The sequence below is a fragment of the Anser brachyrhynchus genome (assembly GCF_964034855.1).
Source record: "Anser brachyrhynchus genome assembly, chromosome: 6".
NCBI lineage: Eukaryota > Metazoa > Chordata > Aves > Anseriformes > Anatidae > Anser > Anser brachyrhynchus.
Window position 1 is genome coordinate 12,700,922 of NC_137700.1, and position 26,101 is coordinate 12,727,022.

The 26,101-nt window shown below is 37.2% G+C and overlaps 1 protein-coding gene and 1 long non-coding RNA gene across 2 annotated transcripts in view; both read left to right on the forward strand.

Moving 5' to 3' along the window:
• The window catches only part of LOC308196820 (uncharacterized protein), a 460,768-nt gene that overhangs the window by 72,649 nt on the left and 362,018 nt on the right, over positions 1 to 26,101 (forward strand). The gene's annotated exons all lie outside the window — the stretch shown is intronic.
• Positions 1,434 to 19,057, forward strand: LOC308196826. The gene is made up of 3 exons (XR_013952423.1): positions 1,434 to 1,511; positions 17,190 to 17,259; positions 17,667 to 19,057. It is a non-coding gene; the product is annotated as an uncharacterized lncRNA (long non-coding RNA).

The following is a 26,101-nucleotide window of genomic DNA, read 5'->3' on the forward strand; positions in this document are numbered from 1 at the left end:
TCAATATGTGCAAAAAAGAGCATTTACATTGCTCTTCTACTCTAAAGTTTGTTCTTCCCCCACCTCGCATCCTTCTATCTTGTGACAGAGATAAAATGCGATGTGTGGGTCAATGGTATTTCAGCCAGTTATTCTTAACTTCAGCACACACATCTTATGTTGTAACAGACGATGTTTTTTTGTTGTCCTGTGCTCAGCACAGGCAAGGGAAAATAACGAGGACACATCTTTGAATGTGCCTGCAATATTCAGGTTAGTAACCTATCAGCAGAAACTGTTTAGGCTAGTGTGCTGCCCTCTATTAGGCTGCAGACTGTGATCTTCAGTAGCAGTTTATTTCCTATGATCAAAGTGCAGGAGATTCTTTTGTTAGTGACTGCCTCTTTCACATTAAATGTTTCCTTATCAACTTGTTACTCATGGCTAAATCTGCCAACCCCCAGAAGCCATTCATAACTTTGCATTTCAGCGTTAAAATAGTCATCATGAAGGCCTATGTATTCTCTGCTGGATTGAAGACAAATACATCCCAAGTACCCTGTTTTGTGGAGCTTAACGTTACAGTGCTGTGTGACAAGCACACTATTGTTGCATGAATATTACATGAATATGATAAACATAATAGTGCTAACTACAAACATGGAAAACGAGGAAAATTTTAACAAAGTTATTGTGAAGTGAATTTTTTTTTTTGGGTGGGGGACCTGCATTAATAAAGCAGTGTTTTATGATTATGTCATTACAGGCAACACCTGAAATTTCAGGACAACTGTGATAGCGGATATCATACTTATTTTAAATTACAATTAATTTTGACTATAGGGTTTACTGTGTCTGTATGGGCAGCTACATGAAGAAACAGTACAGCATCATTTGATCTACAGAAGTCTATTTTCTGCTTAGGAAGCTTTGCTTTGCTATTTCATGTTGTTATTTTATTGTGATATGAAAATGGAGAATGTTATTACAATTAAGCATGTTCCTACCTAAAGAATGGTAACACAACCTGCTTCTATTTATGAAATCAGGGGACACACACACCAGGTGTAGCAAATATTTACAATGCAAGATAGATAATAACAATTTTCTTCCTTTAGTAAGGCAAACTACGTTGAATACCAAATGGGAATTCATCAAACCACTGCAGTTCTGTGCTTTGGTGTGAGTGTGATAAGTGGTAGAAGTTGCAGAGCTAGGCTGTTCAATGTTGTAATCAAATAGTACAATAAATACAGAGGAATGTAATTTACATCTAACATCTTTCCAGATAAACTTGGCAAGTGTAATTCTCACCCCTAGGGAACAGCATTCAGAAAGAGGTTTCTAAAGCATCTAACAGAACATGTATATTCTTGTTTTTATAAACTTGACAATAGCACTGTTTTGCTGTATGATTTCTTTGATATCATGGATTGCTCATCATATTTTTCATTAGCTCAGAATTTGGTGGTTGTTCCTTATCAGATGAGGAAAGAGATGCCTTCTCCCCAGAAGACCTGCTCTAAAATAGTGTAAGTGACAAAACTAACTCCTGGACACGAAGCAGAATAGACTTCCTCAGCCTTTGTGAGAAACTTTACTGTCTATTTTTCTAAAAGTATCTTTAAACTAGGTGAAGAATACAAAGAGGATTTCCAGTGGCTTTTTGAAGGTCATATGTGCTTCTGTTCTCTATTGTATTGTTCAGTATCGTTGCTCTGACTTCTGGTACCTGGCACCTGAATTACGACTACCATCCAAACTTCTTTTGAACAAAGAATTAGTGTAACCATACTCACCAATATAAAATGCTGCTCACTAATGACACAGTCCAATAAAACATTCCCTCCACCTGGCTGCTGACAATCCAGATAAAGAAATCTCTACCCTGAGCCTCCTATAAGCTTTGCTGTCAGTTTGCTGCCTCCATACTCTACCTCCTAGTTTTCTCAGCTTATTTTTCTGTTTGCTGTCCATCCCAGTACTGTGTTTAAAATGAAATAGCTTTTTATATGCTAGGTATAACCTCTATTACATCATCAAATTACTTTATGAATAATATTACATTAATAATTACCCTACAAACTCACATTAAGTCAGGTGAGCAGAGCTGAGTGGGGAGCAGCCTCTAGGAGATGCAAAGGCTAGGATGATAAAGGGTTGGTACCTAGATTAGCCAGCCACATGTGAAATCAATCATTTCACTGTCTTAGCTGTTGTTTGTTATGATTTACTCTCTACTGTCTGATTCCAGCCCACCTCTGTCTGCTCTCATGGCACTCAGAGCTCTGCAGGGAGACTCAAAGTGGACAGTGATGACTGGGATTGGGCTGAAAGGCAAAAAGGATGAAATGGTAGGGAGAGAAACTGCACAGTCTTTAACCTGTGGTGCATCAGTCATTCTACACCATGGAGAATACCAAACATATTGGTGTGTTGACATGCAAATCAGTACTTTCAGAGATCACTTTGGGGTGGAGGGGAGTCCCCAGGGACCAAAAAGTAATGTGATTTTATGCAACTACTTGTGTGTCTCTTTGCCTTAGACCAAATGCCTCTGAAGGAACTGGGGAAAGCTTTCTAAAGTAATACAATTTTTTTTTTTTTGGGGGTAAGCTTTAGATGAGAAATGCTTTCTAAAACTACCCTAACTGAGGGGAAAAAAACTCTATGTGCCCAGCATGCTCTAAGACAGGCAGTTTAATTAGACCTATTTAATATTGTTGAGATTCTCAGGTGGATGATGAGTATTGCACCAAGGTATGGGTTTTTTACCATCTTGTTTATCAATGGTAATTCAATTACTATTAGAATTCGTTAGAAAAATAATGAAAACAAAACAGAAAAATAAAATACATTCTGTGAAAAGATGATTAAAAATCAAGTGAAATATCAACCAGATCTTTTTGTGATACTTGTTCACTTAATTATATTATTCAGTTTCTTGAAATTGTTTGCAAATTTATTTCTCTTTTCAAGGATATTCACAAAAGTGTAGGGGAGTGAAATAAACACAGTCCAAGTATTTATATCAAGGAAGAGGTGAATATATATTATACATATTTTGTATATAATGATACATATTATAATGTACATATACAAATATCAGTCTTTCTAAAATATTGAGCCTTTACCTAAGCTCCAGTGATGTAGGAAGGAAGTTACACAGCTCCAGTGCTAGAGGGAGGGTACCTTTTTTTTTCTTAATGTATCAAAATGGCTAAAGAATGTGGCTTATTATTGAAGAAGGGTAGTCTGTGATGCTATTTTAATCATATAGATAGAGGTGCACAGCTATTTAAATACCAACAATTATATAAATTTAAATTATTATGACTGCCTTTCCAATTATTGTAAATTTTGGGTTTAGTTCCTTAATTTGTCTGCTAAAACATGCATGTAGATTTTTGGGGACCAAAAATAAAAATCACTTTTTAGTGTTTTTTTTTTAACTGATAGTTGTAAAAGTTTCTACAGATTAAGATACAAGGCATGACACTAGGCTGAATTATTCTAGATAAAGATTATGCAAAACTTTTCTCATTTTTAGTTTGGTTTATTCAGGGGAAAAGCTGTGTGAGCCTACAGAAATTACGTATGATGTTTGTAGGTATTTACAGTCTGTTTTCCAATACCACTGGATTCATTAAAAAATAAATAAAAATTCACCCTAAATTCATAAATAAGACTTTCAAGAAGAAAATTAGTTCGTTGATGTCAGTCTGAGCCTGCAGCTTTTTCTGGGTGGAAAAAAAAAGTCAAATTTTCTGTGGCCTTGGTCTTTTTGCTGGCAATCAGTCCTCTCTTCCATTCTTTCTGCCCAAAAATGGGAAAAGAAGAGTGAATTTTGGTAATGAATATTACAAAATATTCAGCAAATTACACTTTTTTTTTCCAGACTGATTTTTTCAGTGGAAGACTTCCAGTTCATTTCTTTCTAACTGTAAATAACAGAAGACTTGTCCCAAACTGCCATGTAAACTCAAATACACTGTAAAATGAGAATGTAATCTTTCTATGGATTTTCAAAGAAAAAAACGCACCTAATTACATTCTGCTGGCTCCCTAAAAGTTAAAACTTATTCCCAAAGGTTATAAGCATTGGGGTTGTCTTTTCTTCTGTTGACTGGAACTGCCATGCAAGTCACCTTGAGTACATATTTCATCTGTCATTTATGAAATGCTTGATATTGTGTCATGAGAACAAAGTTAATACTATTGTCATAGCCCATAACCACTTTTCAAGAATAAAATATCTTGAATAAGTGTAAACAAGGGTAATAGCCTCTTGGGGTGTTCTCAGCTGCATTGTGAGTGAAAGCTGTAATGCAATTCCTGTCTACTGTACCTAGTGGTTTCACTTCTTCGTGTGTTTGCGTGAGAGCATGTACTTGAAGTAAAACCTGTGAAATTAAAAAGTATGTTTATGATGGTAGTTAATGCTCCACTGTGCTGATCTTTTAGTCTGGGATCTGTCTGTGTTCTAAAATTTCAGACTATTTACTCTTGAAAGACAGAGAATACTGCTAGAGGTGTACTTATAAGCTTATATGCATCTACCTACATTTGTCGTCTTACTGAGAACCGAGTCTGATTTTATTCTACTTATCACCTGTGTAAACCTTAGGCTCATGTGCTTTAATTATGTAGCACAAATACATTTCTGTGAGAGAGATTAATGGAATTTAAAGAAAAGGAACAAACAAAAATGAGTCCCTGTATTGAAAAATATATGCAACATAAATTTTAGGGGTGTGAAGCGTACACAGATTTGTTTGATATCAGTGGCAGCTGAGGTTCCTCAGCATCTCTAAAAATGAAGCAAAAGAACAGTTACCATGGAAATGTTATTTTCGTAAGTGCTAACTTAGGTGGAAGACAGGTCAAGATTAAATGCTTTCAGAAAAAGAAGCAAGGTACTTCTTCCTTTCTGGAATATTTCTCTATAAATCAATTTCAGCTCTAGATTCAGCCTTTTGTGTAGTTTGAGTGGAAAAAACTTCGCATTCACCACAGTTACTCCTTAAATGTTGTCCAGTTAGCTGTCAGCCTGGTCTGGAAGTGCAGCTAGTTTAAAAACAAGCAGTAAATGGTAGATTGTCAAAGAGAAGATATTGTGAAATGAACTAGAAACATATATACTGTAGATGGTGACCTTAAGCTTTGTTTCTAATTACTTGTGGTTTTATATATACACATAAGCTGTTCGTGTAAAACATCATATTTACATGGACTGTTGTTAATATTTCTCATATATGTGTAAGTTTCTCAGTGTGAAAGATGGGGGAAAAATCTACAGTAGTCTAAAAGCTTGGTATCATAGAATACTTATGTGTCTTACTTTGTTATTTTAGATATATTTGTGCTCCATATTTGTCGCAGATGTGAGGAGAGGGAGTCAGGTTAACCGTATAAAAGTATGAAACCTTAGGGATTACCAATGGCTGATGGAGAGCAGATGACAGAATATTGGGTGCGGTATTCCTTTGCACAGATTTCTGAAAATTCATCTCTAGTCTGAAGTCAGTGAGATTGTGATGTTACTGCTTTCTAGCTCTGCTGTGAGCTGTGTCTGCCAGAAGTACTTCCTTTGCTTTCTCTAAACGGGCCCGAGTGTCAAGCTTTACATTAACACTTTGGATTATCATTTATTATTGCCATCCAGTGTTGAATTACAGCCTATGACCAAATTTTAGCTGCTTTGTCAGAAGCGTCCTGTAAGTTACAAAGCTGTTGTCACCAATAGTGAGAATATTTCTAGGATTCCAAACTTAGTATACTTAGTCCAATTTCTGTTTGTCTATTTGGATGTTCAGACATTTATTTAATTTTTGTTGAAAAAATGGAAAGCTGTGGTGTGAGTAAGCTTAGATGTAACCTTTCTGATGCTTTCATAGTTTCTTTGGTAGCTAGAATTGAGTTTGGAGAGCTGAGTACCTCAAGCCTTTTCAGTTGACACTGCTGGCAGTGTGGCTTACTTACGGCAGAGCTTCTGAATGAACCAGCATGGTTACTGCTGGTGAAGTGGAGTGTAAGTAAACTGCAGGAACTGTTACCCATTAGGACGTTTGGGGCTGAACAGAAAGCAGCCCCTAGGGTGAGCATGAAGGGGTGGAGATACCCATACCACTTCTGTACTGCAGGAAGTACAGGGTGGAGTCTACTGTTTCACTGCATTTCTTGATCTAATTTTCTTGCTGAGATAACTTGCTAGCTTGTGGCAGCTTGCAAGTGAACTAGGAAGTCTGTAGGTATGGAAGATGGTGGGGGAGCAAGGGAGTAGAAATCTGGAGAGGGATAAGAGCTGCAGGATTGTCAATAGAAATTCATACGTAAAATAACAGAGAGACCCAGGAGAATTAAATTATACAGGATATACACACCATTTTCATGGAATCAGTTTTCTGGTCTTCAGGCAGCCTGCTTCTGCTATCAGGCAGAACTTGGCAGCTCAGCTTGTAGCAGGCAGGCATGGGTTTCTGCCTGGACTTATTTATATCGAGTGTCTAACCCCACATATTGCAAGGAGCAGGAAGACAAGGAAGTATCCTGCTGCATACACCTTGTGATGTGTGCTCTTCACCCATAACAAAGAGCTAAAATGTTAGCCTTTATTTGCTGACACACATTGCTTGGCAATGAATACACAGGAATATGCAGATGAACAAATATGATTGCAACAGAACAGCCTATCCAGGCAGATGCTGAGGAAACCACCAGAAACTTGTGCTGCTATTAATTGAGATGGAGTCCCATTCCTCAAACACTCCTTATGCAAGCTCACAAGGTTGTAAAAATCCTTCCCTCCCCCTCTCCAGCTGGCTCACAAACCTGCCACTTCCTTTCTCTCTCTTCTCTTTTCATTAGGCTTTGTTTGTTTCAGGGTTGCTTTGTCATTTATAGGAAATAATGTTTTACAGCGCATCTATCCGTCAGCTCCCTTCACACATAAAGAGGAGTAAACATGACTGAATAAGGATTCTGCTTGCATTTTAAAGAGCACTGGCTTTGAGGGATTCTGCTACTCAAATGCAGCCTATTTTCCTGGTAGAGAGGTTGCAATAATAAGCTTTCTCTCATTAAATATGCATTTTGTGAGGGAGATTCTTTTCTAAATTGGCTTATGGCCAACCAAAATGGAAAAAGAACATCTTTCTTAAATCTTTTAACCTGACAAATAAAATGAATCAGCTGTCATTTATAGTGACAAAATAGACTTGACTGTAACAAAGACAGCATGTATTGTATGACACAAAAAGGTTTAAAGTGTCTTTACTTGAGTAAAGTAGGTCAGGACATCATGCTTGACCTGATTATTTGACTTTCAAAAAAAGACAGGATAAACAAAATCGGCAACAGCAGGGGAATGAAACTGGTGAAAGGCACACAGGAGGCATCAGATAATGAGGCATGGGTGTGTGCTAATCCCATTACCTTGGCTCAGCGTCAGACCAGCCCTGGTAGGGACACCTTTCAGTGAGGATTATATAAACCCTCAGCAGTCAGGTACATATGTTTGCTCCATCTTGCTGGTATTTGGGGTCGTCTTGCAAACAAAGAATAACTGTAAGCCAATCAGGATGTAACAAACAATCTGGATGCAACAAAACATTTCATAAATCCTCTGGAGTAGAGTAAGATTTAATCCTTGGTATTTTAGTAAGATGATAACAAGCTGCTTTAAAAGGCAGTTGCGGTGACTTAGTGGATAGCAGTGCTGGAATTCTGGCATTTGTTCATTGAACCACAGAACAGAATGGTGCACTGGGTTTAGGCCATGGCAACTACAGGCACTGAGAACCTTCAGATTTTTCTGGACTTGTGTTTGCCTGTGTCTTTCCCAGAGAAAGCCCCATGTAAGCTCACGTATGATTTCACAGACTCGTGTGATTAAAAAGTGATTCAGTCGCATGAACTTGATTTGTTTGAGTTGCTGTACTTACATGGATCCTCTTTGTCCTCTTACCAACTACATGAATAAAACATAAACATTTGCCATAATTTCACGGAGGAGACTTTTTCTAAAACCAACAACAATAAAGAGCTGTGTAACAGACTTGAAGCTTGCATATCAAATTTTTTTTTGGTTGATCATTTTTTACATTACAAATTCTTGCTCAGTTTTATTTTGGACAATTGTCTTTTATAAGACCTAATATCTGAGTATATTTTGTACTTCCAAGATGCTTTACAAAGTCAGAGTTATTGGATACGAAAGCAAAAATACAATGTCTTGCTATCAATGGCATCTGTGAAGGTGGAAAAATCTGTATGCAATGGACTCAAAGGGCAGCATGTACATATAAGGTGGAGAGCATATACAAAAAGAGATCAGAGCCTTGTAGTATATTCTTAATTTGCAAAAATGTTCTTAGCAAAGTTCATCAAAATTAAAATATTTGAATTCATTCTTAAACCAAAATAGCAGGTTTAGGTCCTTCAATTTTCAGTGCCTAGCCATTGAAGGCAGATTGTTGTTATTACCAGCAGACCTGAGACGATTAAAACCTGTGTCTCAATTGACCAGGAAGCCATTTCAGCAGCATTGCCTTGAGGATACCTGGTCTTGGATGGAGTACAAAGGAGCACCCACCTCATCTATTAATGTATTTATGGGAAAACTCAAAACCTGACCATTTGGAGATGAGTTATATCTCCTTGGTTTTCATAGGGTCAGACGTGTTTTATGAATACTTTTACACAAAAAAAATTTCATTTAGAGAAGCAGATTTGTTGGAGTTCTTTAGCATTTTTTTATTTCCATATTTAGATATCCCCCACCTCCCCCCCCAATGTATTTAGGTTCTTTTAATCCTGTGTTTTACACATGGACAATTAGTAAAGGAATCTTGGGGGGAGGGGGGGTGGGCAGGGGGTGTCACCTCAGGGACTGTGCTCTGTTTGGGACTGCTGGGGAGTGCAGAAGTTCTGAGGCTGTGACTGAACTGCAGGCAGCGTGTGATCCAGTATGCTATCTACTGCTTTGTCATCATTACCTAGTGGGTATTACAGAGAGCCATTTATATCTTCATGAGGGGAAACTAAAATGCATTTTGTGTGAGTGTGTATGGGTTAATGAAAACTTAATTATGGAAAATGGAGAGTGTTTGCAGCCTTCACTGGAGAAAATGAATTAAAAATGACCAGCCAGAGGAGGATATAAAGAAAACAGTAGTATTAAAACGGGGAAGAGGTCTTACTCTTAAAAGAAAAAAAAAGTTACTTTACTGCTGGTAGTTACCTTCTGGTAAGATGATAGATTCTGCTCTCAAATCTTAAGACTGGCAGCAAGATCTTATATTCCCCATTTAGCTTCTAATCTCTGACCTAAAGCATTCAGTTTAGCAGGTGTACCAGTGACCCATCATGGTTTAATTTAAGTGTTATTAGAATTACAGCACTGCAATGTGAGGGCATAAATAATGCACGAAAGAGAACAATTACTGCAATTAACCATGGCATGAACCACAGAAAAATCACCCCACAGCAATTTAGAATTCATTAAAGTAACAGAGAAATTACTGAGTTCTCAAAACCTAGTGCTGTACCGCTACAGAGGAGAAGAAACCCTGATAGAATATGAGAAACGAGATAAAAAAGAATCTTTGTGTGACCAGAGAGAGAGGCATAAAAAAATAAAGAAGGCATTTGGCAAGAATAAAGTTAAAAGTATATGAAAAATGTAATAATATTTTCTGAGCCTTGAATAGAGTAAGTAATAATGTGTAGATTCTAAATTAGAGACCTCTTGATCCAAAGGTGAGAATACATAAGACAAATGTAATAGGTGATTGTGAATGAGTCTGACATTTCTGGTGACTTGTGATGCAGTAAAAGTAAACTCTATCGGGAAAGAACAGACCTTATGAGAAAAAGAATTGCACGTTAATGGAGAGAGGTTCAGCCAAAGCAAGAAATCCTACAGGCTACCTGTAGGTTTGCTGCTTTGCTTTTTAACTTTTTCCTCTGTCACAAGACAACTTTCGAGTTGTAATAAGCTGTTCCAGTGAATACACCAGGAGAACTCAGTCCAACCAGTTAATATCCTGCGGAAACACATTAAATATTACATGAGACAGTGAGAAAACCACAGTGTAGAATGTATATTTAATAATGAGGAAAGAAATATAGGGACAGATATTTATCCCCTTATATTAGGAATAAGGGTAGGAAGGACACACAACCAGGCTATGTGTGTGGTAGGGAGCAGCAGGGGCAGAACTGTGGAATGCACAGCAGCAGAGGCTGACGTGTTGGCTTTGCGTGGTTAACTGCTGCTGGACTGGGAGGCTGCTGTTACTCCTTTCCTGCAATGCCACTGCTCAGTGCTGCCACACTGTTCTTCTGCTTCTGGAGTAACTGGTGGGACCTCAGACTCTCCGGACAAATGTCTGTTTGGCCAGACTCTTCACTTCTTTAACAGCTGAAAAAGAAAAGATATACTTGTAGAGTTTAGTAAGTTTTAATGAAATAAAGTGAGCTAGACTTTAGTACATAATTTAATAATATCTTGAAAAAATAACAGAGCTGAAAAACAGAAGTCAAAGAGGCATCATTTCAGTGAGGCTACTCGTGTGCTAGAAGGCCTGTATATATTTAAGTGCTTTTATGGGTTGAGGTGTAAAACCAATAAGCTTTATTGCCTCTTCAAATAATGCTATTAAGGTCAGACTGCCATAAGTTACGCAAGATTCTTTCCCTGATGATGTTTTCTCCCTTCTTTTCTCTATTACATTCTTGGCATCTCATCTCCCTCTGGGCCTTCCTTTAATTTTTCTCTTACTAAGGTCATTGAGGCTGACAATTCTTTTATTATGAATCTCACAATTATGGGCTGTTTTTCTTAACTCTTCAGGTCCCAGAGCAATGAAATGACTTGAGAACCCTACTTTCCATTAAAAAAAAAAAAAGTTTTTTTGCCTTGAAGATTTCAGAATTAATTTTGAAATTGTAAAGTTAAAACTTGGTAACTGTTTAAAATAAAAAGGGTGAGGAGGGGTAGATGCATTGATGCATTTTTTTTTTCGTTTTGTTGTTAAAACATTTTAAACCAATAGCATGATATATTCCTCTTTATTTTATTCTTTTTGTGGTAAAACAGCATTATTATTTTTTTTAAGTATGTTTTCTATGTGGATGGTTCATGGAACAGATCTGTAGTGGTTTTTTTTAGTGAAGTGCATTTTTAATAAAGTACATGAGCAACCATGGCCATCTCTACAGTTTAATTTAGACATAGTCTGTATTTAATGTTTGATGAATGCATCATGTATTGGGGTCTCTGAGAAATCTTCTGGATGTAGATTTTCAGAGAGGCATCTTCCTGTCTATGTACAGTCATTCATATTTGCTTTAATGAAAAGCTTTATTCCCGAATTTGGATTTCTTCTGGGTCCGCAGCAATGAAGGTCATCTCTTGACATCTGCTCCTTGCCAGAGGAACACTATTTGAGCTAGATTGCCTTACAACCTTGTGCAGTAACAGTATTCCTTCAACCCTCACATTTGGAATTTGGTAGGAAGCACTCCTTATTTCTAAGTTCCTTGAAAAAATTTTGTAATACATTTATTGCAGTAGTGTATGCCTATCCCAGCCTTTAGGGGATTTACTGCCACTACAGAGACAGAAACCCCAGTTTGTTAGCTTTACCTACATTCACCTTGCTTAATAATAAAACACAGCAACTCAGGAGAAGTAAAACATAGTATGTGTAAGCCTCAGCTTTTGAGTAATCCTGGCCTAAGCTTCACAAGTATATGCCTATCTGTCTAGTTTCTCTTGTTCAAAATCTGTAAGCCAGTAGAGCTGAAGGTTCAAAGTAAATAGCAATACATTCTCCATTCTCTGGTCTGACTAGCTGGCATACCAAACTATAAGTGCTTGCATCTTTTTAGATTACCTTCTGTAGTACAAATACAGATATTTATGATGACTCATCTACATAAAGATCTTGGACAGTTAAATTTCATTTCCCTGCCCTGTTTTTTGCTTAGTTAGGAGATGGTGAACGCCACAAATAACTCTGCTTGGTGACATTGGTCTTGAAAATATAAGGATCATTTCTCCCGTGTCTTTAGTCCAGTTTCCAACCAGCATCTCCCATACAGTCTTAGGGCTACTAAAATATTTATATGAATTTTTATTCAGGATAAAATAAAACCTTTCTCAAACAGACCACTGACAGTTTGCTCCATTTATTTAAAGAGGCTAGCTGTGTCCTGAAGCACCTGCAGGCTCTGTCTTCAACTCTATCAATAAGCCTCCATCAGATGTGTGTAACATTGGTGACCATGTATTGGGTGTTATAAATACAGGCAAGGAGGCTCTCAGTGAACGTGTCTTCTGTATGTCACTGGGCCACATGAGAATGCCTTCTGTGGATAGCTATATGTGCAAAATTCTCAGCACAAGGATTCATGCAAGGTGGTATGAATTCCTCTACAGATGAACTTGTCTTGCTAAACATGGTATCAGTTTAAAAAGATACCTTTTAATTCCTGCACAATTAGGTCCTGTTTAACTCAAGAATTTGACAATATCTGCTGTATGCAGTGAATACAATTGGAAAATATGCCGTTTGAAAGAAAGGTTTTAGATTGCTACCAAATTTTTTCAAATCTTGATATCAAACTCTTTTAAATGGATCCTATTTTTATATTATACTGCTGAAGAGGGCCTGTAGCCACCAGTTTGATTATAAATTAGCCTTTCAAAAATTATTTTAAAATTTGAAATCGTTAGATGATTTACTGTCTTTTGCAGTTTGTTGCAGTAATTACAATATATTTTATATCACTCAGGAGATTTTCTTTAGAGAGCTAATCATATTTCTGTGCCTCCTATTGGCACGTATAAGAAATGCACCAGAAGAAACTGCCTAGGTCATAAACCACCAACTGTTCAAGATTGGCTCTGGGAAGCACCGCAATAAATGCTAATTCATGGGGACATAGACTTACACACAAAAAAAAAAAAACCACCACCCCAAAACCCCATCCCACAACCTAATGTATGCTGTTTCCAACATGAGAAATTGACAATCTACAATGTTGTCCTGGAATACAATTAAAGCTAGCCAGTGTAGCTCAAATAACAGATGCTTACCCTAACCCACTAGGGAATGACAAACCAGGAATTTAAAATCTCTGTATTCTGACAGATTGTTCTGCAAATAACTGTATTAAGAGATATAGAATTCTGAATAATTGAATGGCAGAGTGGCAGTAAGCTGGTCTTACATGTCTCCTAGCTTTCTGCTGGCAAACACAATCTTCATTTGATAAGAAGTCATATAACCACCTTAGCATGGCGCTGAGCTTGTTAGTGTCTTCTAACCTTGGCTCTATGGCTTTCAGACGGCTCCAAGCAGACCAAACCTTCTTGCATCTCTGCATGGAATTTCACATTAGTTATAGGCTGTTATGAAGGAGACCTCATGAGAAGCAGATACAAACTATATTATGAATATTCTCTATGCAGAGTATCTCTCGCCATTGGAGATTGAAATTAATTTTGTGATGTACTCTGGCTTTCAGTTCCATATCCATACTTCATCCTGTTTTAGGTGCATTTCCTCATTGTTTTCTTTTTAGTTATGGCATTGCTGTTTGTGGGGGTGATGATTGGAAACAGAAAGGAGTCTGCTGTATAATATGCTGTGGCTATAAGGGATGGGCAGCACTATTGCTGAAAAGGCAAAAGTAGGGATTAAATTTGATGCAGTTAACTGAAGGCAGGCAGAGAGAGCACCACAGAGAGAGAGGATGGGCTGGGGGACTTGTGAAAGGAGCCAGTCAGCAAATATCAGAGACCTCACAGAATCTGTCTGTAGGAAATACTGGATGGTGCCATCAGTCTCCTACATTCTTTACCTGGTTACTCCATCCAGGTTCCTTGAACAGAACCTGTGTGAAAGAACGGTGAGGCAGTGTGAGTAGCATGCTATACTAGAGGTGTAACTGCTGGTGTTTGGGAACAGGCCTCCTGATCCATGTAGTTAGCACCAGCCTGAGCAGCTTCCTTTCATTCTTGCAGTCTGCAGTTCTCTAAACCAAACCCCTGTGCAAGAGCAAGCAGACTGCTGCTGGGGGGGGGAAGCCCTACAGCCACAATGGCTACCGCACGTAACTTGCAATTATCAAGAGACTAATGTATCCTGGTAGAAATGCTTGTGCAGTAGTTTCCAACAGTGTATCTGCAAACAATACTGACATTGCTGCTTTTCCATGTGAAAAAGTTTAATATTGATTATCAGAATAAATGTGCACAGGAAATGTCGTGGTCAGCTGACTATAACATGTATTTTGGATTTGTTGCATCAATATTACCTGCATATGTGAAAAAACAGCAATGTAGAAAAAAAGCATTGATTCTCAATATTTAGACTACATTAAATGCAATATATATATTTTTTTTCTATTACTGTTATTTGGACAACGAAAAACATAGCAACAAGCTCTATTTCAGTGTGGTGGACTTTCTTACCTATTTTTTCTCCCTGTCCTCTCACCAGGAATGCACTATTAAGTCTTAGAAAAGTCATGTAACTGCAGTTTTCCTGTCTATAAAACAAGCAATGCTATTTTTAAATTAGTTAAAAAATATAACCTCATTTGAAGTCCGTGTATTAAAATTTCTAAAATTTTATCACCATCTTTACCTTCTCAAGGAACACTTGATTAGATGTCTTAGTCATAGAATTACCAAATCAAGAATAATATACTAATCTGGTTCAAAGGGGAGTAAAACTATTTCAATTCACTATAGGTGACAGAAATGGTGCTACAAGAATCTTGATAGCAATAAAGAACACTTTAGCTGCTAAATTATCACAGGATGATTTATTAGTAGAGATGGATGAATAACGGATTCCTCAGTTGAATGGCTGAACTGGAAAATCATGGAAAATCTTGAGAATAGCATGTATGTGTGGTTAAACAAAACCTGTCCCTTAACATCAACTTTTTTTTTTTCTCCACATCCATTGTTTTAGTGTGAATTAACATCCTACAATTCAGCTCAGTTGTAAACAAACCCTTTGTTTCAAGATGAAAATTCTAAAGGCTTCATTTAAAACCTACCAAAACTGAATGTGTCAGTGTTTTTTTTTTTTAAAAAAAAAAAAAAAATTATTGAGTCAAGTTTGACTGAAGTCCCTGAAAATCTTTGGCTCCTTTCCAAAGTTTTTTAAACAAATTTAGATTTTCTTACAATAACAATAACTATCTCCTGGCACTTCACTGACTTTCAGCTGCAGTTTCCACTACAGTCACAAGATGCTGTGAAATGCTGCCGTTGTGTGCACTTAAAATTTGGGGGCTATAAATCCTCAGGGCATAGGACAATCTTTTCACTTCTGTGTTTTTTTCCTTTTTTTTCTTTTCCTATGCATGTCTGTGGCATTACATATATAATTAAGGATGCAAATAATTATCTTAACGTATTTTCTTTCTTTTTCCACACCCTCTGGAGTCCCATTTGCTGAAATATAATTAACAGCTAGCTAATTTTGGCAGAACACTTTGATTTTGAATTGTAAATGATGGTAACCCAGGATTCAGGGAGCTGTTTTGCTTGCAAACCCCCTTAGTGTAGGATAGACTGTAGAATGAAATTTTACTGGTTGCTTTTAAGAATAAGGCCAACTGAATATAAAGTGTGTTGAAAATAGGACTGCTTGAGAATTTTGAATTTTGAATTGATTTATGAATTTTAACCAAGAGACTGCATGCAATACAAGACATTCAGCAAATATAAACTCTTCCCTTTCTCTTGTTCAATGTTTTCTGTGGCAAATATGCAACATAATATTCTCTGAGGGCAGACTCTGAAAGCATAACAAAGCAACTGTCCCTTTAGGCTTAATTATGCTAATTTCCTTGTTTTAGTCAGCTTCTCAGCTCTTTTCCTCTCAGTTCTCTTACGAGGCTCTGGTTGCTTCACTTACCACCGGCTCCACTGCCTTGTAGTGGGTGTGATGTCTGCTGTAGAAAGCAAAGGCTGTGTGGCAGTCATCTTTTAGCATGTCCCCTCACTTTTCTGTTGTGGCATCTTTGTGTCTCTCTTGATACAACAGTAGGCAGTTTAAATGTTACGTCAAATGGCCATTAAATTGTAAAATCCTCACATTTTTGTTTTGTTTACTGTCCAGACATGACATAGGGTTTAGTCTGTAATCATAGCTGTTTTATCACTTAACACCTAATATTTATACCACTGCAGTTGCTTTTAATGTTGTATGTATGTATTTGAGACTGAATGAAATATTTAGGATTGTTTCTCAAAAGTATGAGTGATAAGAGTTTTAATAAAGGGCAACTTGTTGAGGTGTACATACTTTAATAATGGGCACCTAGTCTGGGTAGTGCTAAATAATAACAGCTACGTAGTTTTTTAGGTATTCTTTATGAAGTATCCCGCTGTAAACAGCATGTGTTCTCTCTCTAGCTCTTCTGTATTTATTTGAATGTCATTTTAGGATATACTTTGGATATAATATTCTCAGGGTACAGCCTCGCCAACATCCCATTCCTTTGCCACCGTGACAGTGATTATGTTAGAATTCCATGTGAGCTCACCAATGGAAAAAAGATTGCTGACAGCCTTTTGCAAGGGGATGGTGAGGTGCAAAACAGTCTTGAGGGAGAGAGTTGCTGTTTGTCAATAAACTAAATCGATGATCTAAATAAGCCAGCAAAATCTGGGCATCGTGTCTGTTAAGTCTGATATTACAAGAACTGCTTATTATGGCAACAAGTAATTATGTTCCTGCAGGGATGGTAACAGTGTAAAAACTGCTTTCCTATTGTTGTGCACTTGCATTTCATTACCACAGTAGTGTGGGAAAGCACTATCAAGTGATTACACAGCAAAGTTAACATGGGCTTAATCTCTTTCATAAATTACCATGGAAAAGAGACATCTTTTATGCATAACTATGACAAATATCCCTCTCCTAGTGTGAAATGACATGTTTCAAGTGAAACATGGCATTCCAAAGCTCTGACATTCAGAAGGCGTAAAGGGAAAAAGAAAAAAAAAAAAAAGAAAAAAGAAAAAAAGGCAGGATTCAGTGATTTTAAAGTAATTCTAGCCAAGGTGTCTGAATGCCGACTTAGAAATTATTTGCATTAGTTGTCATTAGGAGCACTTTTGTGTGTCTGGCTCTTTGTGATATTTCTAGATCTTGCAATTATATCTTTGGTTTCAGGTTGCTATGGCTGCCATAGATTCATTTTGACATGAAAATGTACAGAAAACACTTGCTATTTCACAGACGGGTAGGAAACAGTTTAATTGTATGTTGCACAAGTAGGTGTTTACCTACTTAACTCAACAATTGTCCAGGAAAAATAGATGCAAAAAATATCTTAGTCATTTACTTAAATGAGATACTACAGGAAGGAAGAACAAAACTTAATTACAAAGACTGCTACCAAATCTTAAATATTTATTCTCACTAAGTATTACGGTGTTTGCCTGTGGCTCCTTTGTATAGGAGACATCTGTCCTGTACAAAAAATAAAAAAGGGGGAGGGGGGAGTTAGAAAGTATTGCATGGAGGGTAAAATTAATATTATGGACAATGTTATTGGTGAAATGGAAGTAAACAGCTCTTGCAGTCACTTCTGGAAAGGCAGGCTATCCATGCCCAGTTATCACTCCTTTTGCTTTTAATCTTTATCAGGTACAGATTTTGGGAAAGTGATCTAGGATTTTGCTTCATAGTGCCATGGGGAACTTCCATCACTTGCTGATGCTCTCCATCCCCTCCACATCCTGTGCCAGGCCAGCTCTGTCTAGGAGATGAAGCCCTGGAGCAGCAAGAGGCTGAGAAGGCTGCCGGCCGCAGGAGCTGTGCTGCAGCCCCCTCTGCCCTCAGCCCTGACGGGGCCCGGCTCAGGGCGTGAGGCCTGGCAGAGGAGCTGCTGGGGCTGCTTTCATTGGGGTTTGGCGGGTTGCTTTCCCTTCCTTTTTACTGAAGCAGTTGCACTGAAGCTTTCTCCTTTTCTGGGGAGTCCCTCAGTGAATGGTGCTAGTGTCTGGCTCTAGATTTTTTCTAGTGTAGAAGTGGAGAATTTTCCTGCTTCTTTCCCTCTTGTTCCCCTCCACTTCCAGGGGAAAGACAATGTGCTCTGAGAAACTTTTATCAACAGTTATGTACCCCAAGGACTGGAAGCACAATATACTTAAAGCCTTGGAAATGGAAAGAAAAATTGGTGATGTGGTATATATATGATTTTTTTATGACTTTTTTCCCCCCACTGATTTATAAAACCTCAAAATGATCATTACAGATGAAGAAAGCAAGTCTAGATAATAAACTAGTGGCCACCTAACACAGAACGAGCAGGTTTTACTTCTGAAACATGAACTTTAAAAGGGGGAGTGGGAGGGGGGAGTCTAGTGACAAGAAAATTCTATTGCTGGTTCTTCCTTGACTCAGCATCTACCTCGCTTTACCCTTCTGTTAGCCCCAGAGAGTGCTAACAAATACTCTGGGTGTGAACATGGCTGAAAACTGCTGGGGTAAATGCAATGTCGTTGTCAGAACAAACTGGGCAGTGATACCTCAACATGCTGATTTTTTTTTTTCTAATGTGGTGCTGAACGATATATATTTATACAGAAACTCATCTGTCTAGTTTGCTGTTAAGCTCTAAGTTCATGTAGTTGCTCACAACAAACAGTATGTGGACATGCTAACATTTTGTAATGGAGACCAGGCTTTCTGTAAATGAAATACTTTTTACCTTTGGGAGATGTTGTAAAACTTAACCATTTGGCAATTATAAAATGCTTTATATTCTTCAGATGAAATGTGTTATGTAAGTGTATATTAGCATTATTGATGAGCCTAAGCTGCAAGTTTGAATGCAAATGAAAACTTTTCAAGATAAGAAATACCTATTATTCATCATGAAGGATGATGGAAAAATTAAATACCTTTCATAGAAGGTGGCATAAGTATGAAGCTTAGATGTGAGCTGAATCAAGCACAATGGTTGAGTCAACTCAAGTCTATTGTTACCATGACACAGATGTGGACCGAAAAAAGCAGGAAGAGAGAATACACAATGAAATGGGACAGAGCAGCAAGGAAACTCATGTCACAGTGTTCTCATGCCTCTGTTGCATCCTTATTTACTGGTGGTATTAGAGATGAGCAAGTATGTATAAGGGAGAGATTATAAAATGGCAGCCTGCAGCAACGGAGTCACACCTTATAAGTGAAAGTGTTGACCAGGGAAGGCGTATAAATAGCTTGGAGACTTTTTTAAAGCTCAGAAAATCTCCTTCTCTTACTGAATGGCTGGTGTCGTTAGACCACCAAATACAAAGCCCTGTGCTTGCAGGTGATTTTTTTCAATACCTGCACACAGTCAGTGTATTGACTGTCTAATTTTTCCTGGATTTTGAGGAGTGTGGATGTTCCTTCTTGAGTCTGAAAGCCATCTGAAGGCATTTTGGCTGCTTGCAAGACTATTGACAGCTCTACCTTAAAAATCTTTCAGTCTTGCCAGCAAGTGTGTATTAGCTACACTTTAATATGTTGATTTCTTTTGTTCTGCATCATTTTCCTTATTACATATCTTTAATAAAGCCAGTAAGGGACAGGCTTGTTTTTAAAGAGACAACTGATATTTAATTATATGGACAATTAAAAAAAAATCCATTTGTCTAGTTCATGTCTTTTTGCATTTGTCACTTTTAACTTTTTTGTTAATTAAATTTCTCTTGCTTTTTTAGTCATTTTTAAAGAATAATTTGGTTGGATTCTTCTGTTGAATAGTCTAAAATACATACTAAACAGTCTAAAATACATACTGCATTTTAGAGCCCTATGCACTGCAAAAGTTGTTGCTTTCCATGATTCTTTTCATAGCTTTGAGAGGTGATTTTGGAAAGATTTGTATGAGGATGGGAAGAGAAGATCAGTGTAAAAAGAGCATGGCTTTCCACCAGAGAGAGCAGATTACTCATTTCCTTAGCTGTTGCAGTTAATCTGCTGTTTCTGCTGAAGGAGTGAATGAACTGGTTAACAGTAAAGTAGATGTAGAAAAGGCAAATCCATGAAGATTGTAAACTGCATGTATATTATTTGGGTAGGATTAATCTGAATGAGTATTCCAACAGAGGTGCATGCATGCCCAAGAGTCCCCCCAGGTAGCCCATGTAATCAGTGATGCTGTTCATATGATCAGAAGTCGATGTCTGTTTTTAGGTGAGTTAAGACTGCATTTGTGGCACCTTCATATTGCCTAGATTGCAGTATAAGGGAGACTAGCTTCGATTCAGGCTCCAAAAGTTAAATAAAAAGATCTCTGCACACATTTCTCTAACAAGCACCTATGATTGGTTTCTCTCAATCAGCAGATTGGTAGTTATCTAAGCTGCATCATGGGAAACTGCTGCTCCCCTCCTCCATTTTCCCAGCACCTTCTTCTCCAGCCCATGAAATCTGAATGTAAGGCAAACCATGGAATGAAGTTCCAGCTTTTCTGATTTATGGTTTGGTGCTGTGAAGTGCTCTGGATTCTGCTTTCAGCCAAATGCAGCATATGCACAACTTCAGTTGTGTGAGAAGTAAAGCTTCAGTCAGTCAGTCTAATGCTGGCTAACCTGGTGTGTGTAGCTTCAAACCAGACCTCAGCCTTTCTGTGTTTGGGGACAGATGCAGTCCAGGTGTCTACTCTGAATCTGATCCTAGTGTAGTGCGAGTATGATGACTCAGCTGCTAAGTGCTCCTAACATGGTAATCTCATTTCTTGCCATAAATTGGGAGCACTGAAGTCTATATTTAAATGGAACAATACTTCCACTAGAAACAATGCAATTCGCAAAGATTTGACATTGTAAAATCTGACAGAACCTCTCATTTATTGAAGAGGGGGGGGAAGCTGGATGTGGAAGAGGGTACAGTTCAAATGCCTTAGCTTGATTTTAGAAGGAAATATCTAAAGAAGATATAATGAAATGTATAGTATTCTCTTCTATCTTTCACGTTTGGGTCTCACATTGCAATATAGCTATACTGTATGTCTTTATGGGAATTTGTCTTTTGACATTTAGGCCTGTACTTTGACAGCATTAGGAGTATTAAAAGCAAAACTAAGATGAACCAGGGCTTCAGGAAAGCCAGTTTAGACATAAAGAATTATCTTCTTTAGTCTTATGAAAATTCGCATCAACTAAGAAAAATTTAAAATGGGGCTGCATCAATGCTGCTGCTGAGTTAGACTCTGTTTTGAGAATCCAAAATAGAGAAAACTTAGTTTGGTGGTACTGAACATGAAAGAACAGAATAATTCTTAACAGAGAAATTTTCTCCTGCAAGGGAAAAAACAAACGCAAATACAAAAAAAAAAAATTACAAAAAGTTATGAATGGAAGCATTATGCAGACATTTCTTAATCACTATGTTTATGCAGGACTGCTTGAAGTGTATGAATCATACGCAAATGAGCTAGCATCCAGGCTGTTTTCTTGTTAGAACCATCCTCCTAAAAGCGGCGTGTCTCTCAGCATGGAAATATTATCTTTTTTTTTCTTTTTTCTTCCCCCAAATACTTCTCCCCTCATCTAGCAGCTGTTTTGAGCAAATGGCTCTCAGTCTATTCAGATGGGTGTTTATACGCTGCCAATACATGAGGCAGATTTTGCCCTGTTTCTCATCACTAGAGTTGAGTGAATGGACAAGATAGAGCTGTGGTTCTCCATCCCTGGGAGACAAACTTGGCAATAATTAGCACTTTTCCTGAGCAACCCTAATTTCTGACATTAGCATCAAACATTTAGCTGATCCTTAGCCAAAAGGAAAAGAGCAGGGCTCGCAGCATATATTCCTATCTTATCTCAGCATTCCCCTGTACAATGAGAGGCTGTGGCCAAGTATTTGAGCAGGAACTTCTCTTCCCATGAGGCCTCTGTATTTTTGGATTTTTCTGAAATACTGGAGTGGTACAAGATTTACCCTTTGATCACCCAGCTTTCAATAGTAACCCATTTTCTGCTTCCCAATGCTTAACATGAAATCTGTTGGCCTTAACAGAGAAAAGCAATCTCTTTTGAAGACTGTAAATAATGCTGAAGTAGCCTCCACTATAAGAAAGTAAAAAGTCGTGCTATCACTTTGAGTTAAAATTTGCGCATGTAACTCAGTAATTTTATTTTACTGAAAACCAGAAGGAAGGAGAAAGAATAAATGTTCACATTTAAAATCTTATAGACTCAGATATTTTTTCCTAAGTTTTTGCAACTTGTATGAATGTTCATACATAAATCTCTTATGTAAAATAAAATAAAGAAGGTAATAGGAATAGGTAATAGGAAAGAAGCTAACAATAAGAAGGTAGCAACGTGAGGTTTACTGCTTTTGTTTCTGAAACATTCACATGACAGAATTAGTAAGTCTTTTCCCTTTAAACAACAATGGCTTTTCTTTAAGATCTGATTGTTGGTATTGGAAATATAAACTGAATAACAAATATTTAATATATAAACTGAATTGATCATTTAAAGTATCTGGATTTAAAATTTATTTTTCCATTATTTTGTAATTTATAGTGACATATCCTATTGCAAAAAGAAAGAAGAAAGACTAGGATGAAAGAGGTCTACTCATTCTTATACTCATCTAAGTCCTGTTGTAATTTAACAATAGTCTGGAAATGGTATTATGTACTAAAGAAATTATTGTCATAAATTCTTTCTCTTCTGTTACAGAACTGGAGTTAATCTCTTATACTTTACCCACCCTTATGTTACTGTTTCCTCCAAATGACATTTCAAAAATGACATTTATCTAAAGGAGTGTAAAACAAAACAAAAGTTTGGAATAATGGGAAGGTGTTACAGAGATCACAATGCCACATAGCAGTGAACACCAAATTTTGAATCTGCAGATAATCCCAACGTGTATGTATTCTAATGGATTAACCCCTGTGGGGGTAGTCTCAATCTCTACTCTTATTGTCCAAGCAGAACTTTGTTCTTTCAAGATGAAGAACTCTATCAGAGTCTTGCAAGCGTGAGGGAAGGAAAAAAAAAATTACACAAGTTTCTCACTGTTACTGTTTTTGTACATAAATATATGAATATTTATTGTGTTTCTACCTATATATATAATTTCTAGTTGTGTCTATGCTGCCATGATCTGTTCGTGCATGTCAGCCTTCTACATTTAAGATTTTTTTTAAAATTGTTTATAGAACGGTGTCCCACTCAGGTTGATATTGGTAGATCTTAAACATATTGAGAGTTTGGGTAAAGGGAAAAAGATGTAATCAAAGTTTGTCACAAAAACAATTGCACCTTTTTGAATTCCTGGCCTTTTTCATACGAGGACTCTGGGTCAATGTCATTACTGAAGAATTTTCAGTCAAGGTTTAGTCTTTATTTGACATCAGAAAATTCAACCATCGATAGGAACTTAGGCTTATTTGATCCTTTCTTGCTTTTACATACTGCCTATTTTCATTCTTTTAAATAAGGTGGTGTTGACCTGAGAAGAATAAAGAATATTCTCCTGTATCTCTACATTCCTTTTTACTCTTACTGCTCTCACTGCTAAAATTCACATTTAAGGTCCAATTACCTTAAACTACTGCAGGCATGTCTTTGTCCTTCACTGTCCCAACTCTCTTTGGTCTATCCAAATAGCTAATGTATTCTTTAAGGTACATTCATGTTTAATTGAGAGGAACAGATCTTTGTTGCTGTTGTTCTGTATTTTCCCTTCAGCCTCCATCTTACTTTTCATTTTTTTCTTATTGTTATTTTGCAAGCAGTATAAATGTTAAAAGCAGTATTGAAGATCATCTGGCTATGACCCATTTTAAGCTAAGGCAAAACTGTATGTGTGAGCAGTTGATGTCAGGCAGCTACCCAAACACGATTAAAGGATGCTGTGAGAGGGGGTGGTATGAGATAGTAAGCAGAGAAGAGCTTAGGTATGTTGCCAGAATCTAAAAAGATAGTGCTGCATGAATAAAGACTGGTGTGTACGTCTAACCATCTAACATTCTTCTTTCTTGATAGACCCTTGACAGACTTGAATCATGAGCCCAAATGTTCTTTACTCTTCTTAGTTTTGTTAAAATGTCAGTGCAGTAAGCAAGCATGTAGCATATGACTTTGTTGCCTCTTTGCTCCACTAATTCCTTTATCCTGACCTCCTCCCCTCTAGTTTTCAAATTCCATGTCAAGCACAGAAAATGGAAAAGGTGGAAAAGAGTGAAATTTAATGAAGCGTACTCGTTGTTTGTTTAGCCAAGGAAATGTGGCCAGCAGCTTTATTTGAAGGCCACTCAATTATAAATGCAGAAGGTATTCACTATCGCAGGGCAAGTGCTAATGAACTCATTTGGTATTCATGAGAATGTCAATATCTATCTATCGGTACAAGTTTCATTGAAATTCAGATGCACACCTAGGAACATTCAAGAATTATATTAAATACTGCAAGCAGCCAACTCTTCCTAAGTTAATTAGTAATAGACTTTTTGAAGACAGATTCTCATCTGTTGTAAATCATTACCAGTCAATGGAATTATACAGAAGATCTGGCCAATTGCTTGTATTAAGGTCTCGGCATGTGTTGTTAAAATGAGCCTCCATTACATATAGGATTAATTACTACTTGAAGGGAAAAAGGACATGAGGTAGAAGGGGGGTTGGTATGGCTGTGGCTGCTGGAGGCTGAAGTTCCTTAGCAAAGTGTTGCACAGCTTGAGTTGCTACTCTGCTACTCTTTTTTTTTCTTTTTTAACACTCACTTTGTACATAGTTTTGAGTAATAGCATGCTGCTTTGAGGCCTATAGTCATTGATACAGCTTCAGATGGGGTGGCACCCTGGTAACATGCAAAAGACACAATGTGACCCTTTGGTGTCCTAACAGAAATTTTTAAAAACTTGAAATAGTGGGCTTTTTCATAGCTTATGGGAACTGAATTGAAGAAACAGCATGCAATATTTTTTTATTTGCTTGACAGATTGATTGTGCATATTTTCCATTAATAATACCCCTGTTACCCACCTTCTGGTTCCTAATTTCAGGATAGTTTTGGCTTAAAAGGCAGTTCTAATTGTCTTAAACTATCTTTAAAAACAAATGCATCCACCATGTGCTAGTTCACAGTAATAGCTTAATGAAAGATCAAAAAGCTATGATGTTTACTCTAAATGTTGTGCTTGTGCCTGAGCTAACTGCTGTCAATTATGTAGCTAAGCCATGCATTTTTATCTTTCTTCACGTCCTTATGTTCACTGACTTGGTGAGGGTAGATGTGCATTCTTCTGATGTGGCAAGTGCATGATCTTTTAGATTGTGTCCCTCAAACACAGATGTATGCTAGGCGAAATCCTAACAGTTCTCCTAAAATCTGGAAGCTGATAGAGTAGGAAAAAATCTGCATATTGTCTGTCACAGATTTGAATGAACACTGATCTGTTTTTGAGGTAAACTCTTTCTGTCTTTCTCCGAGGTCATGTAGCTCATGACCTCACGTAGGCTTTTTTTGTTGTTTTGTTCTGCAAGCAAGCTGGTTTACCTTGTGATACAATCTAGATTGTAATGTAGTTTATTTCTGTGTAGTGCTGTACTCAGCCTTACTTAAATATTATCTGACTTCACATTTATCAACAAATATGTTCGGAAACAATTTATATGAAATTATGTAATCACAGAATAATTCAGGTTGGGAGGGTCCTCAAGAGGTCTCTAATCTAAATTCTTACTCAAAGTAAGGTCTACCAGATCAGACCTGATGTCAAAAAATGCTGCTAAAAACCCTTTTGGCCTTAGTTTTAAAGACGTCTACTGATAGAGCAAGTTTGCTTTTTTTTTTTAAGCCAAGATTTTTCAAGGCCATTTAAGGAATTTTGATGCCTCAGTGGGCGACTGTGGATCCTACATTTTTTTTTTCCTTACAGCACAGTATCCAATTATTGAGTCCCAAGATTTCTACAGTAACTGAACTAAAGGTAAATTAGGCCTTAGAGTGAAAATTATTACAGCTCTCTATAAATATAAATCATTATAATGTTCCTTTTAAAAATTGGATATATGAACAATTACGACTTTTTCTGTTTAAGAATTTTTGTATTTACAGTAATGCTA